At 44.5% G+C, this 12233-nt stretch overlaps 1 long non-coding RNA gene across 1 annotated transcript; it reads left to right on the top strand.

The window, feature by feature from the left end:
• The first annotated feature begins 11002 nt into the window (after positions 1-11002).
• On the top strand, positions 11003-11918 carry LOC128084004 (uncharacterized). Its single transcript, XR_008208303.1, has 2 exons — positions 11003-11081; positions 11365-11918. It is a non-coding gene; the product is annotated as an uncharacterized LOC128084004 (long non-coding RNA).
• Positions 11919-12233: the final 315 nt, after the last annotated feature.

Here is a 12233-nt window from a genome sequence, read left to right as displayed (position 1 = left end):
AAATATGTTTCCTTTCACTCCAGATTCGTTTCATCAGCTCGGAATATAAATGTGAGACAACATGAAGGAAAAAGTGAAATGCTACAAAGCAAATATGATTTGTCTCTTTGAGAATGTCTGGGCTGAGCAGCTGCCCAAGACTGTAGCTAGTTGGTGGGCACAGTTTTGAGGATGTAGATAAGTCGCCAAAGCCTATTCCTCAGCACTTAGTTGGTCTCTAAATTAGAAGAGAAACTGCTTTTTTCCAAGTACAGGAGCCCAGCACTGCCTCATTCAGTTCAAGCTGGAAGTATGTAAAATTTTATTATTCATTATCTGCTACAATCAGATGGTGCACAAGAAGACCCAACATACTGGGATGAACCTAAATCTGAGTTTTTCTGAACACCTCTTCTTCCCTGTCCTATACAAAAAGATTAATTTCAGCCTAGAAAAAATTCAGGTCAGTTCTGACTTTGTTTAAGCTGGCTAGCTTTCCTGTGCCCTCAATATCTACTCAGTGCTACTAATCTGCAAACAAGATACAATGCACTGATTCAAACACATGCTAATTTTAGGGCATCACTCTGCTCTTGATGTGAGCAGGGAGCTGCTATTGATCTCTGTAGGGGTTGGTAACACTCGCTGAGTGCAGATCGGGCACTGACTTTCCTCCCATCTATATCTGTGATAAAGGCTAAAAACTCAACATTAAGAAGTCATTCCCTGCGGCCAAACTCCCAGATGGTGTAGACCAGTATAGCTTTAATGTCTTTAGTGGGGCTTTGTTGATTTATACCAGATGATGATCTAGATACTACTCTTCCCACATTTCACTCACAGGTCACCTGTTAGAAAGACTGGAGCTTAACTGCCCAGTGGCCTCCCTTGGTCAAGCACCATCCATCAGCTCACAGGGCTCCCTCTCTGGACCTGTGGATACTTAGAAAAGACTCAGAAGGTATAAGTGGGTGGAGAATCAAGCCTCTAGACAAGTGGCTTGTGATATCTACACTGGAGCTAAACAGCCTCAGAAGACAATATATAGGTGTACTGTACTGGGTGCAGGTATCAGCACTGGGTAAGAAGGGTGGGATGGCATGCCAGGCTCTGAGCTCTTTTCCAGCAGGGCTGAACAGGCAGGGATTGAGGAAGAAGTATAGGAAGTATCTCTCTGCTGAATGGGGGATGATGGGAAGGACATTAAACAGTGAAAGCAAGTTCCTCAAATGGTTCTCCCAGTTGTCCTCAGTCAAAACCACCAGCCAGTACCTGGAGAGAACACCTGTCTGTAGAAGCACGTGGGATAGGGTAATTAACTAAGCGCTTTGGAGAGGGACAGTCTGGGCACTGGCAGCAGCCAGAAAATTTCAGGTCATAAGATTCGGCACTATGCAAAGGCAACCAGACTGCTTTTGGAAGTTGTGTGCATGCTAGCTGCACATCCCTGCTTTGGACAGTGGTCTGAGCAACGGAGGCAGGCTTTAAACTTTGAATCCGTATTAGGCTATGTGATCCAACAAGCAGTAAGAAAGTAAAATAGTTTCCTGAGAAACAGCTAGCAGGAGACATTAAATTTCCAAACAATTAATGAAGTTTATTCTGTTTATTGCCAGTGAAAATCTTGTTTGAGAAGCAACTGTTAGGAAAAGATAGAGAATGAAAAACCATCAGATAAGAGACATCCTTGTTTCAGGATGGAATCAAAACACTGCCCTGGGAGTTATGCAGGCATTGTTTCAGAAGTTAAGACATCAGTGTTTATGGATGAAAATAACTGAAATACAATGTGAGTCAAGCATGCCTGAGCTTGCACATCAAATGAGGACACTGCAATTATATGACATCAGTAAGAAAGTGGTGAACATATGCCATATCAAATGTATGGCAAGGTAGAAGGAATGCCGCAAATTGCAGAACTGGCATGGAGGTTCCCAGAGTGCCAGAAAATCCTGATCTCCCTGCTGTCAAAGTAGTGGGACCTGATGTGGAGATGAAGAGCTATCAAAAGTTGTTTCCATATCAAAGTTACTCCAAACCTGCCCATAAACAGAAATGCTGTCCCTGTGGGATGGCAGCAACGGGTATCTATCAGAGACTACGTTTTTGCCTGTCCTCATTATTGTGAGGAAGTACACAAGAAACATGCCCTACCATTATGTCCAAGCAGAGACTTTATGCTCAGCAGGTAGCTCATATACTGTAAAGCCCTTTGCCCAGCTCCATTAAGCACTCTCATTTATGTCTGGCTTTGTGCAAGACAAAAGTATTGCCGTGCTTTCTGGCCATATTTTTGCAGTTGAGTACTTTACAAGTGTCAAATTGGAAAGAAATTTCATTGCTGTCATTGCAACTTACTGATAACTTTGAAGTGGCTCTCAGTAAGAACAGCTGAGGCTGGAGAAGAGGTAGCAAACAAGCTGTGCCTTCCCCTTCCCCCATCTCTCTTTGAGAAGTGGGAAGTGGTAAGATGTCCCCTTGGTGCCAGATTTGGTTCCAGGGAGCTCTGCACCCTGCATACTTGTCACTCTCTGAAGTTCAGATGCACTCACCAGTGCTCACTGGGTTGTGACAGTGTTTGCTGCTGATACTTCAGTAAACTCTGATACTTCTGGCTGAGATAAGCAACACCACGGCTGTATGCTGCTCTAATAGTGCACCTGTTTATATCCTGAACTCTCAGCCCACATATTCACTGTGGCAGAGTTTTGCACAGTGGGACACTGCTTGTCCTGTCCTGAGGGAAAGGTGGCATTCCCTTTTCCTGCAATGCCCACTTTCTGCAGCAGGCTGGTGCCACCTTGACGCCTTCCTCTCTACCTGCCCTCTGTCCTGGTGTGGGGAGGGTGGGAGCACTCATGAAAGGAGGCTGACGTGGCTCTCTCTTAGGAAGCAGCAGCTCCAGGAGCACGCCAGCGTGGCTGCCAGCAGCTGTCGGAAGCCTCAGCAGTGCACTCTATTGCTTTACTCTTTCTTCTTTGCTAATTATTTCCTAAGATGGGTGGGGGAAGGAAAGCAGGAGAGTTCGAGAGCAGCAGCAGTGTGTGCTTGCTGGCAGGGCGCAGCAAAGGCACTTGAACCAGCTCTAGCACAAGCAAAGCTGCAGGAGGTCTGTGAGATGGGGCTGGACTGTTTCTGCTCTGACAAAAGCAGGCAGCATCGGCATAAATGTGTTTTTATTGAACTGGTTCAAAGTGTTCTGCAAAGCAGCAGGCATAGAAAATATTGCCTGCATGAGCTGGAAAGCACCCGGGATGAGTGCTGTGCAGGTTGTAAAGGAAAAGTATGAACGTCAAAGCAGAGGGGGCCCACACCACCAAAATTCATCTACTGCTGCATATGTACCCTGAGACAAGTACATTGGCATGCTCACACAAGGCCTTGGTCACTGCCTGGTGCTGCCCTGGGGCCCAGGGGCAGGCTGCCATGCTGGTAGCTGGACCCCTTGCCCCCACCCCATCTTAGGAAGGAGGGGACAATCTCCTTTCCAAGGACACACAGGCTGGGAGGCAGGGGAACTGCAAGTAGCAACAACCTCTCTTGGAGAGGGTTCGTGGAAGAGAGAAAGCTGCTCTGCCTTGGTGGGCTCTGGCAAGGGCATAGCAACAGTGTGGTGGCAATAGAAAGTGGGTGCCTGCTGCTGTCCGAGCCCATGGGGGGAAGCTACCTGCTGAGATGCTCTGCTCTCTGTCTGTTTTCTGTCTTGTAATAAGCCTGTGGTAGCCTGACACAGTTATAACTGTTTCTTGTTTTCCACTCACTCTTGGAAAAACTGCTGTAAGGAGCTCTTGATTATCTATACTTGATTGCTCAGGCCTGACAGAGGATGGGTTGCAGCATGAATGCCAGTGGTAGCTTGGAGGCACTCTGGGGAGATGCCACCTTATTACTGTGAGGAATGCTCTCCCAAAGACAACAGGCGCACAAAAGTGAAGCAGGAATAAAAGAGTGTGGATAACATCAGAAACAGCACTTTTGCATTTGCCCAACCCTAACCTGAGAGCAAAATAAACTTGTACGGAAACATTTCTGAGGCATGAAAGGACATAATTTTTGTTACCATCATGACTGTGTTTCTCAGAAATGAAAGGCTACCATAGCTGAGTAAATAGATGAAAATTGGCCTGTAAGGTTTCCAGTGTGGTGGTGGAAATCTAAGGGCATCGAAGTCCCTGAGTTTTGAGTGCTCCTCTAAACTCTACAGAGCCTCCTTGGTTCCAGAGGCACAGGAGCTGGTCTGTGCTTGATGGAGAGAGTTATCCCACACACCACCACCACACCCCTTGCTGATGGAAATTTCAGCTTCGGGTTCTCCTTGGAGCACTTCCAGCAACTTCAGTGTTACAGTGGAGACCATCCCTCTGTTCTTCCCATAACATAGGCAAGCTATTTGCCTTAGCTGTTCCTCTACTTCAGAAAAACAGCTCAAGGTTCAACATCCTGAAGTTCGTGTATTCATTTGCAATTCTTTTTCAGTGGAGCATAGGGAAAAGGGTACTGAAAGTGATGAGAAGGGACTTCTTCATCTGGAAACTCTCACTACCCTCTTGTGTATCTAAGAAACTTGCATGTCACTCTTAGACCTCAAAATAGTAACTGGACCCTTGAAGCCATCTCTCAAATGCTTATTCACCAGGTTACTGATGTGCATAGCTCTTCCCTGTGCACTGAGGCTGCTCTGGTGGAAATAAGAAGGGAGTCCAACCTTTGAGAGATGTTTACTGCAGAAGAGTCCTTTTGGCATCAGTGACTAATTGCTAGGGAGATTTAAGTTTCCTGGCATGGAGTACTCTCAAATATTTGTGGAAACTATTGCATAGAAGAGAGTGCAGCACTGATTGATTCAAGACTGCATTGAGGAAACACTCCCCAGCAGTATGCTCCTCCTTGCTGAAGACCATCCAGCAGAGCTGACTGCAAAGTTGTATCACCGTGCAGTTCAAAGATGTAAAGCCTGACTCTCTCTGGCCTTTCTAACAGATAATATGCAGTGTGTACTGTAAATAATGCACCTTCTCTCAAAGTTGTTTTTATGACTTTTTTTTTTCCCTTCTTATATAAGCTGAGACCAACCTCTGGGGTAAGAAGCTAGGAAAACACGGAGTGATGTATTCAGATGCTACACTGTCTTTGGCAGTCTTTTTTTGAACTCATTTTTCCTTCAGGTGAAGAAAGGCTGAGAGGGCATGTTTAGACTGGTAGCTCTCAAGTGCAGGAAGAGCCTAGAAGAAACATGAGGGAGAGCCTCTCTACTTCTATTGTGTTTTTCTTTCTTCCTTTCTTCCTTTCTTTTTCTTTCTTTCTTCTCTTTCTTCTCTTTCTTTCCTTTCTCTCTTTCTCTCTCTCTTTCTTTCTTTCTCTCTCTCTCTTTCTTTCTTTTATTTTTTAATAGTATTTATTTGCCTTGAAAGGAATGACAGATGAGAAGTTCTGTGAAGATCTGTGTTGCTTATCTCTCCTTGCTGGCTTGTTTGTGTATGTTTGTGTCTGCATTTGTGTGAGCCTCACACAGTCTGAATTGTCTTACTCTTCTCCATATATATAAAGATCCTGTTTATGAGGACGGTACCGTATTTAAGTCTTTTCATCTCAAGGAAGCAGTTCACTGTCTGGTACTAAAATAACCGCTGCAGGAATCAGCCTGTATTTTTAGGTTACAGAATGAATCAGGGACTGGCCTTACACATTCCTATGGCTTCTAAGCTTCCTATTGCACCACAAAGCCTTGTTGTGGGAAATGCTGAGAAAAAAACACACTTAGACCTAAACACCGCCCAAAGTGCCGCAAGGAGGCTGTGTTTGCTTCATATGAACACCCTTTTGTTTTCCTGTAGAGAAGCAGCCATCATCAAGAATTAATTAATTTGGCAGAGCTCACCAGCTGGCTGTGTGTACTCTATAGCAATCTAGCAACACTTTGCGAAGGGGTCCAGCTAGAGAAGCCTATCATGCTCATCTCTGTCACAGAAAGGATATGCTACAGAAGAACCCACTGCTCGCAGTCTCTTGATCTACTTCCACAGAAGGGCTAAATCCTCAGGCCTACATGTGTGTTCAGACAGCTAAGAATTCTGGCTGAAAGCAAGTATGGAGTGGACTCTGGCCTTGAGCAACAACATGTGCTTGCCCCCAGAAAGGAGGATAGCACTGGTATAGCGCTTACATTGTTGCTGAAATCCAAGAAGGTATAGCATATGTTGCTTCACTGAACTGAGCCTGGAGATAGGGAAGATGAACACTACACTCATGAGCAATAGCAGGAGCAGAACCCAGGTTGTCTCCTGGACCAGCGTCAGCACCGCGCTCCACCAGGAGCTCCCCAGGGCACCTTCCTGTTACAAATTAGAAAAGTGTTCACTGCGGTGGGGCCTGGGGCTCTGTGCTCTCCTGCAGCACAGTTCATACATAGTAGTAAGCAGAGGAAGCGCTCTCATGCCTGGCTGCTCCTGCAACATCACTTCTTAACACGCTTTTTTAGAGAAAGATTTGGAAGCCTGTTCAGCCTGTCAATCTGCTGCTGTGTCAACATGAGAAAGTTAAGCAATTCCTCTCTTGAATGAATCAGTATATGTTTCCCAGAAAAGAAAAAAAAAGAAAGAAAAAAAAAGAAAAAAAAAAAGGGAAAGGCTGCATTCCTTTATGCTGCTGATGAGAAGCATTCGGTTGGGTGGGCAGGCTTCTCATGTTCAGTGGTATATGAGGTATCAAGGACTTTTCTTTAGCATTTGCTAGCCTAATTGTCTCTCCAGGTAGGTAAGACATACGTCAAAGATAATATGCTTCTCATATGTGGCACTGCTAATTTCTGCCCAACTCTGAGGAATTTTTGGGAAAATTGCTCAGTACTTAGATGAGGACACAGTTATCCCTCTGCTTTCCATGTACTGCTTGCAGATTTTTTTTCTAAGAAAACATGAAAGGAAGAAAATAACTTTTTAGAGAACCATTCAGTGAGGCTTTTAATTAAACATCTGTACAAGAGTAAAGTACAGGAGTTCAGTCAGGACACTTTATTTGTAAAGGGTTTGCATGTGATGGCATGGAATGCCCTGGGTCTTTAGCTGCAGGAAGTTGCAAATGTAGTGACTTGGGCTTTCAAGTACTTCAAGGGACAGAGCAGATGTCTAAGAATGCTGTGTTCTGGTTACATTTGTTTAATAAAGTACTAATATATAAAGTGACTTTGACCAAGTATTCTTCAGTGCCAGGAACTCTTGCTCATGCAGCCTTTTCTAAAACCCCGCACTTCTTTGTACAGCAGCTGTGCCAGAACAGCCTTGCAGGCCCCTACTCTGATTGTCCCTGAATAATTCTCATATTCAACATCAAACAACCCAAGCAGCCCAGTTTCTCTATCTGCCAACCTTGTGAAAACAACCCCACCTTTCTCCTTCCCCCATACTGTTACTAGCAATAAAGGCTCAGAAGGCTGCTGATAGTAATAAATCAAACAGTGCCAAGGACTGAGGCCAGGCGCTGGCACTCGCATGCCCGTGCTGTTAACTGTCCAAACTATCCCTGGTGCTGCTGAGTCCATTGCCAGCAAGCACTAACCTGAACAATCCCTGGCACAGCTCAGGAGCCAGCACTAGCTCCTAGGAGGTGGCTTGCATGTGGCCCAGCTGCTGTGGCACAGAGGAGCTCAGTGGTGTGGAGGTAGCTTGCCTGTGCCAGTTGGCCGTGGCGCCTCAGCGCAGCCCTGGACGCATTTAGCTTATTAGTACAGATGTAGCCATTATGTCTTCAGGAACACCCCTGCAATTCTAAGGCTCATTTAAAAAACAAAACAACGAAAAAACACTCAGGACAAAAACCCATGTGATTTAACGTCAATAGTATTTTACCCTTGTTAAAACTGACGGCAGTCAGAAAAGCATGTATGCAAACATGGCAACACTATACAACCCATCTCCCTGTGGGTCTTATGAGTTACATCTCTTTGCTTTGTTCATTAAAATGAGTGTTTATTGCACTTTGGTCCCGTTAACAATGCATAGACATTACATCATATCCTAACTCACTATGAAAGGTTTCCACTATTTAAAGGTTTAAAGGGATATGTACAGGCTCAGTTACCCCTGCTGGGGTGAAAAGTGGGATATTAATTATAAGAATACCTTGCACTTGCATAGGAGCTTTCAGCCAGACATTTTAAAACACTTTGCAAAGGAAGATTAATATTAGTGACTTCCATAGAGAGGCTGGGGATGGATGCATCTGAGTGACTTGGTGAAGGAATCATAGCACATCAGAAAGCAGCAGTAAGGCTCAGGGCTTCCCCAGCCACAGATGATGGCCTCTTGGCAATGTGATGGCTCTGGCAGAGGCAGATGCAAATGGATGAACCTGCTGGAATGAAACAAGAATGAAACTTTAGCCTCAGGCTCGAACAGAACAGAAATTTTTTTGAGACTTAGAAACCATCATTAAACGGTTCATTTTTTCTTTTTATAAAATTTTCTCACGCTTCTGCACTTCCTGATTTAGGGTTGGATGGGAACCAGAAAATAAATACTGAAATACCATGAGAAAGGTTATTCTTGTGGTATTTTCACCCAGTCTGAAAGTGTGGCGTACTCATGAGAAAGCATGTCCTAGCAAAATTTCCACAGCAGAGGTTCACATCGATCCAAGCAAGTACCAGACGGTCTGTGAACTTCTGACTTCTGGTAGGTTCCTACATGGTTTTCTATTTAAGAAGAAAAGAGATTGAGATCTCAACACCATCAGCAAAGGACCTGGACTAATCTCTTGGGAGGGGGCAATGCCCTCGGCAGGTACAAAGCAGGAACTTCACTCATGGCCATGCTGAAACCACAGAGAGCTCCCAGTCCCTTCCCATAGGGCAGAGCCAGGCTCTTTGGAAGTGTCCTCAGCGCCCCGTTCTTCACAGTGCCTGGAAACAGCCTTGTTGAGAGCAATGCCAAAAGAAAAAGCTGTGGGGGAGGCCAGCTCTCAGAGGACAAAAGGCCCTGGGAATTTGGCATCATTTTTAATATACTTGGTACCAGGCCTTGTAAAATATTTCTGTAGCAGAACTGTACAGGTGCAATGGCTATACTTGCCTTATCCTCCTATTAGGAAGAATGGAGTGATCGCGTGTCCAATTGCTGTGCCAACACAGAACAGCTGAGGCTATCCAGGGAAGGTGAAGGGCAGCTTGCCATGGCACAGCATACACATACCCCTGTTTCCACTCCCATGTAAGACAAGCCTTCCTCAGAGCCTTCCTGCCTGTCCCAGGGCTTTGTGCTGCTGAAGGTAATTGTGTTGTAAAATATTAACAGCAAGCACCAGAAGTCATCATCTCCCTGTTTGGGCTTCTGCTAGTTCTGCTCTTAGAAAGGACTATTACCATGGTTAGGAGCATGACAGAAATCTAAAGACCAGTATGCCTGAAGTATAAAGTGAAGTTTCTGAGACATAAATCAGAGGAAATAGTTGTTTTGAACTTGTCCTCTAAATTCCCTCCACTAGTCCATGCCCAGAAATGGACACTCCTGAGTGGATGTGTGCACATGACTAAGATAGTTGTTTCCAGACAAGCAAATCTTTTTTTGGACAAGAGTTGTCTCTGTAGAAGCTCTGTAAAGAGACTACTTTATGGGTGAAGTTAGATTTCTGTCTCTTATGTAGCTAAAATGTCACCTGAGGGGAATATGTGTGTCCTGTAGATGAGTGCTGGAGGGAATGCAAAGGGAGGGAGGGATAAAACCTGGTCTGCTGGTTTGCAGTCTGACTTGTCAGCCAGAAAAATGGAGTTGGGGAAGCATCTGAAATTTGTGGTAAGGCTGATATTAGCTACAAACAAGGAAGAGAGAAATTCTTGGGGAAGTGAGGCTGTAACAAAAAAGAATGAGTCTGTATGGCAAAACAGGAAAGATTCAGGCTGGAAATCTGAAAAATCAGAAGTTCTGTCAGATTAACAAATGCACCCACTTGTCATCCTCAGTGATCTGGAGTACTCTTCTGTGTCTCTCTAGCCCTGATGCTAGACTGTTTAAATCAATTAGGCTCTCCCATGATAAATTCCTCATCAGCCTGGTTGAGGACTTTGTGAGGCCAGCTGTCAACCTTCCATTGAGGCTGTGATCTCCATGTCCTTACATGACAGGAAATGGAGCTGTTCCTGATAGAAGCTACTGCTCATCAGGAAAACATGGCCTCTACTATTAATTAATGCATACCAGACTGTTCTTAAATAAAACACTGCTGGTAGAAGCAGTTCTTTTAAATCAACAGAAAGGGTTTTTGAAGGTAAAATTTGTTGCACAGCCTGAATATCCAAGCAAAGGAGAAACACGGGGCAAGAATCTTCCTTGTTCTTCTGTATGACCGTAAGTTCAGCTGTGTGGATGAAACTGGTCTCTCTTCCTGGACAATGCAGGAGAGGAAACTGGCAAGAAAGAGCATAATGCAAGCAGAGCTTAGCTGGAATACTGTCAGGAATATCCCAGTCTCTGGCTGGAGTAGCTCAGCCACAGCAGGTGCAATACTTGTCAACAAGGCAGCTTGTGCAAGCTAAGTGTCCATTTTTGGGAAATCTCAGAATAGAAGTCAGTGGATTGTTAAAATGCTTCCTGGGATGGTGTGGATTGGGTAACTACTGAATCCAAATATTGCATTCCAGATGTGACCACCTGCATCTGGAACAGAGTATGTAACCTATGGTGATTTGTTCCTGAAGCTTATCCTCTTTTCTCTTGCATGCTCCAGGTCCCAACCTACCACCACAGCTCTGTGGAGAGGGGCATATCCCCATACAGCTTGAACTGGAGTTCATTGGTCTGCTACTGTGATTTGGACCACTCACTGACTGTGCAGTGTGTGCAGGCAGGCATGCAGCTCCAAAGTACAGCCGTTCTGTCCATCAACATCCTCCCTGGAAAAAATAACAATAAATCATGGTTTGCCTTTGCTCCCTCAGTTCACAGCCAGATCTCATCAGTGAGTATCTGGGAGAAATGAGAGAGCTGGCAGAAGAGATGCTTCAATTTCCTGAAAGGTCAAGTAACCGGAGCCATCCTCCTTCTCTAATGGACTGCAAGTCATGCTGTAGGAGCAATTGTCTTTAAACTCTCTGCAACTTTGCAGTTCAAGAGGTTAGAAATTACTTTCTATTACTTTCTAGTCTATTTACTTTCAAGTCATGAAAAGCAGTTCCTTGAAAAGAACCATCAAGGTCCTGGGAATCTGAAAAGTAATTAGAGAAGCACAGTAACTCTCCATACAGAGATGGGCATGGCTGCACAGAGCTGATAAAATGAGAGCAGAGCAAGCTTGCAAGGGAATGAGGAGAATGGGGGGAGAAGGGTGGTATCACTGGCTTGTTATTAAATCTGTTCTTGACCTGGGTTGACGATTTCCATGACTGTTTTGTTCCAGGGCTCAAAGGAAGCCTCACACTGCTCTCCCTTGCTGATGGAAAACAGGAATGAATATTTAACTGGCAATGATGACGAATGAAGATTTCACATTAGAGCGGGGTTCCTGGGACTGTCCCATTCTCCTCTTCACCCACTGTGTTGCTCTCTCTGTGGGTCACCATCAGAGAAGGGGATACAACAAAGCCTGAGAAACCTCCCATGTCTGAATGTAAGGTGCACCTTGCCTGCCAGGTCCATAGGTACCTAGCTGCATGCCTGAATGTTGGATAGCTGTCCAGCAAGAGACTTCATCTCCTCTTCACTGTGCCATGAATCCTGGCACCACTGTAGTAGGTAGAGAGGGGAGCATGGGAGAAAGTTGAGCTGGTAGAGGAAAATTAGGGAGTGGGAGAAGGGTTGTCTTTGCTTTCACTTTAGATATCTTAATTGAGGAAATACCAGACTGAATTCATGGACACGTCCTCAAGAGGGAGGGAGACAGAGAGAGGAAAATATTTGAGAAAATGCAGTTTGACTTCCTGGAAGATTAAAAAAAGTATATACATCAATTGATATATTTGTCTATCTGCCCATCTGTTTTTTATCCTGAAATAACAATTTAGGACTTATTGTTTTTAAGCACAAAATGACACCTAAGAAGTTACGGTACCTGAATTTATATTTTGAAGTAGATTCTTGCCACATTTCAATCTGCTTTCAATCATGTTTTTACAGAAGTAGCAATTTTAGTAGCTTTGTATTCATATCTTGGAGCAGATCTGGACTTGTTTCTCTACACCTCACACACATCCATACAACTCATATGTATACATGTAAAAATATATACACACACATGTAAAGGTGATACTGAAATGATAAATTGTATTT

The sequence above is a fragment of the Tympanuchus pallidicinctus genome, unplaced genomic scaffold (assembly GCF_026119805.1).
Source record: "Tympanuchus pallidicinctus isolate F22 unplaced genomic scaffold, pur_lepc_1.0 scaffold1, whole genome shotgun sequence".
Lineage (NCBI taxonomy): Eukaryota > Metazoa > Chordata > Aves > Galliformes > Phasianidae > Tympanuchus > Tympanuchus pallidicinctus.
This window is presented reverse-complemented; position numbering and strand designations above follow the sequence as displayed.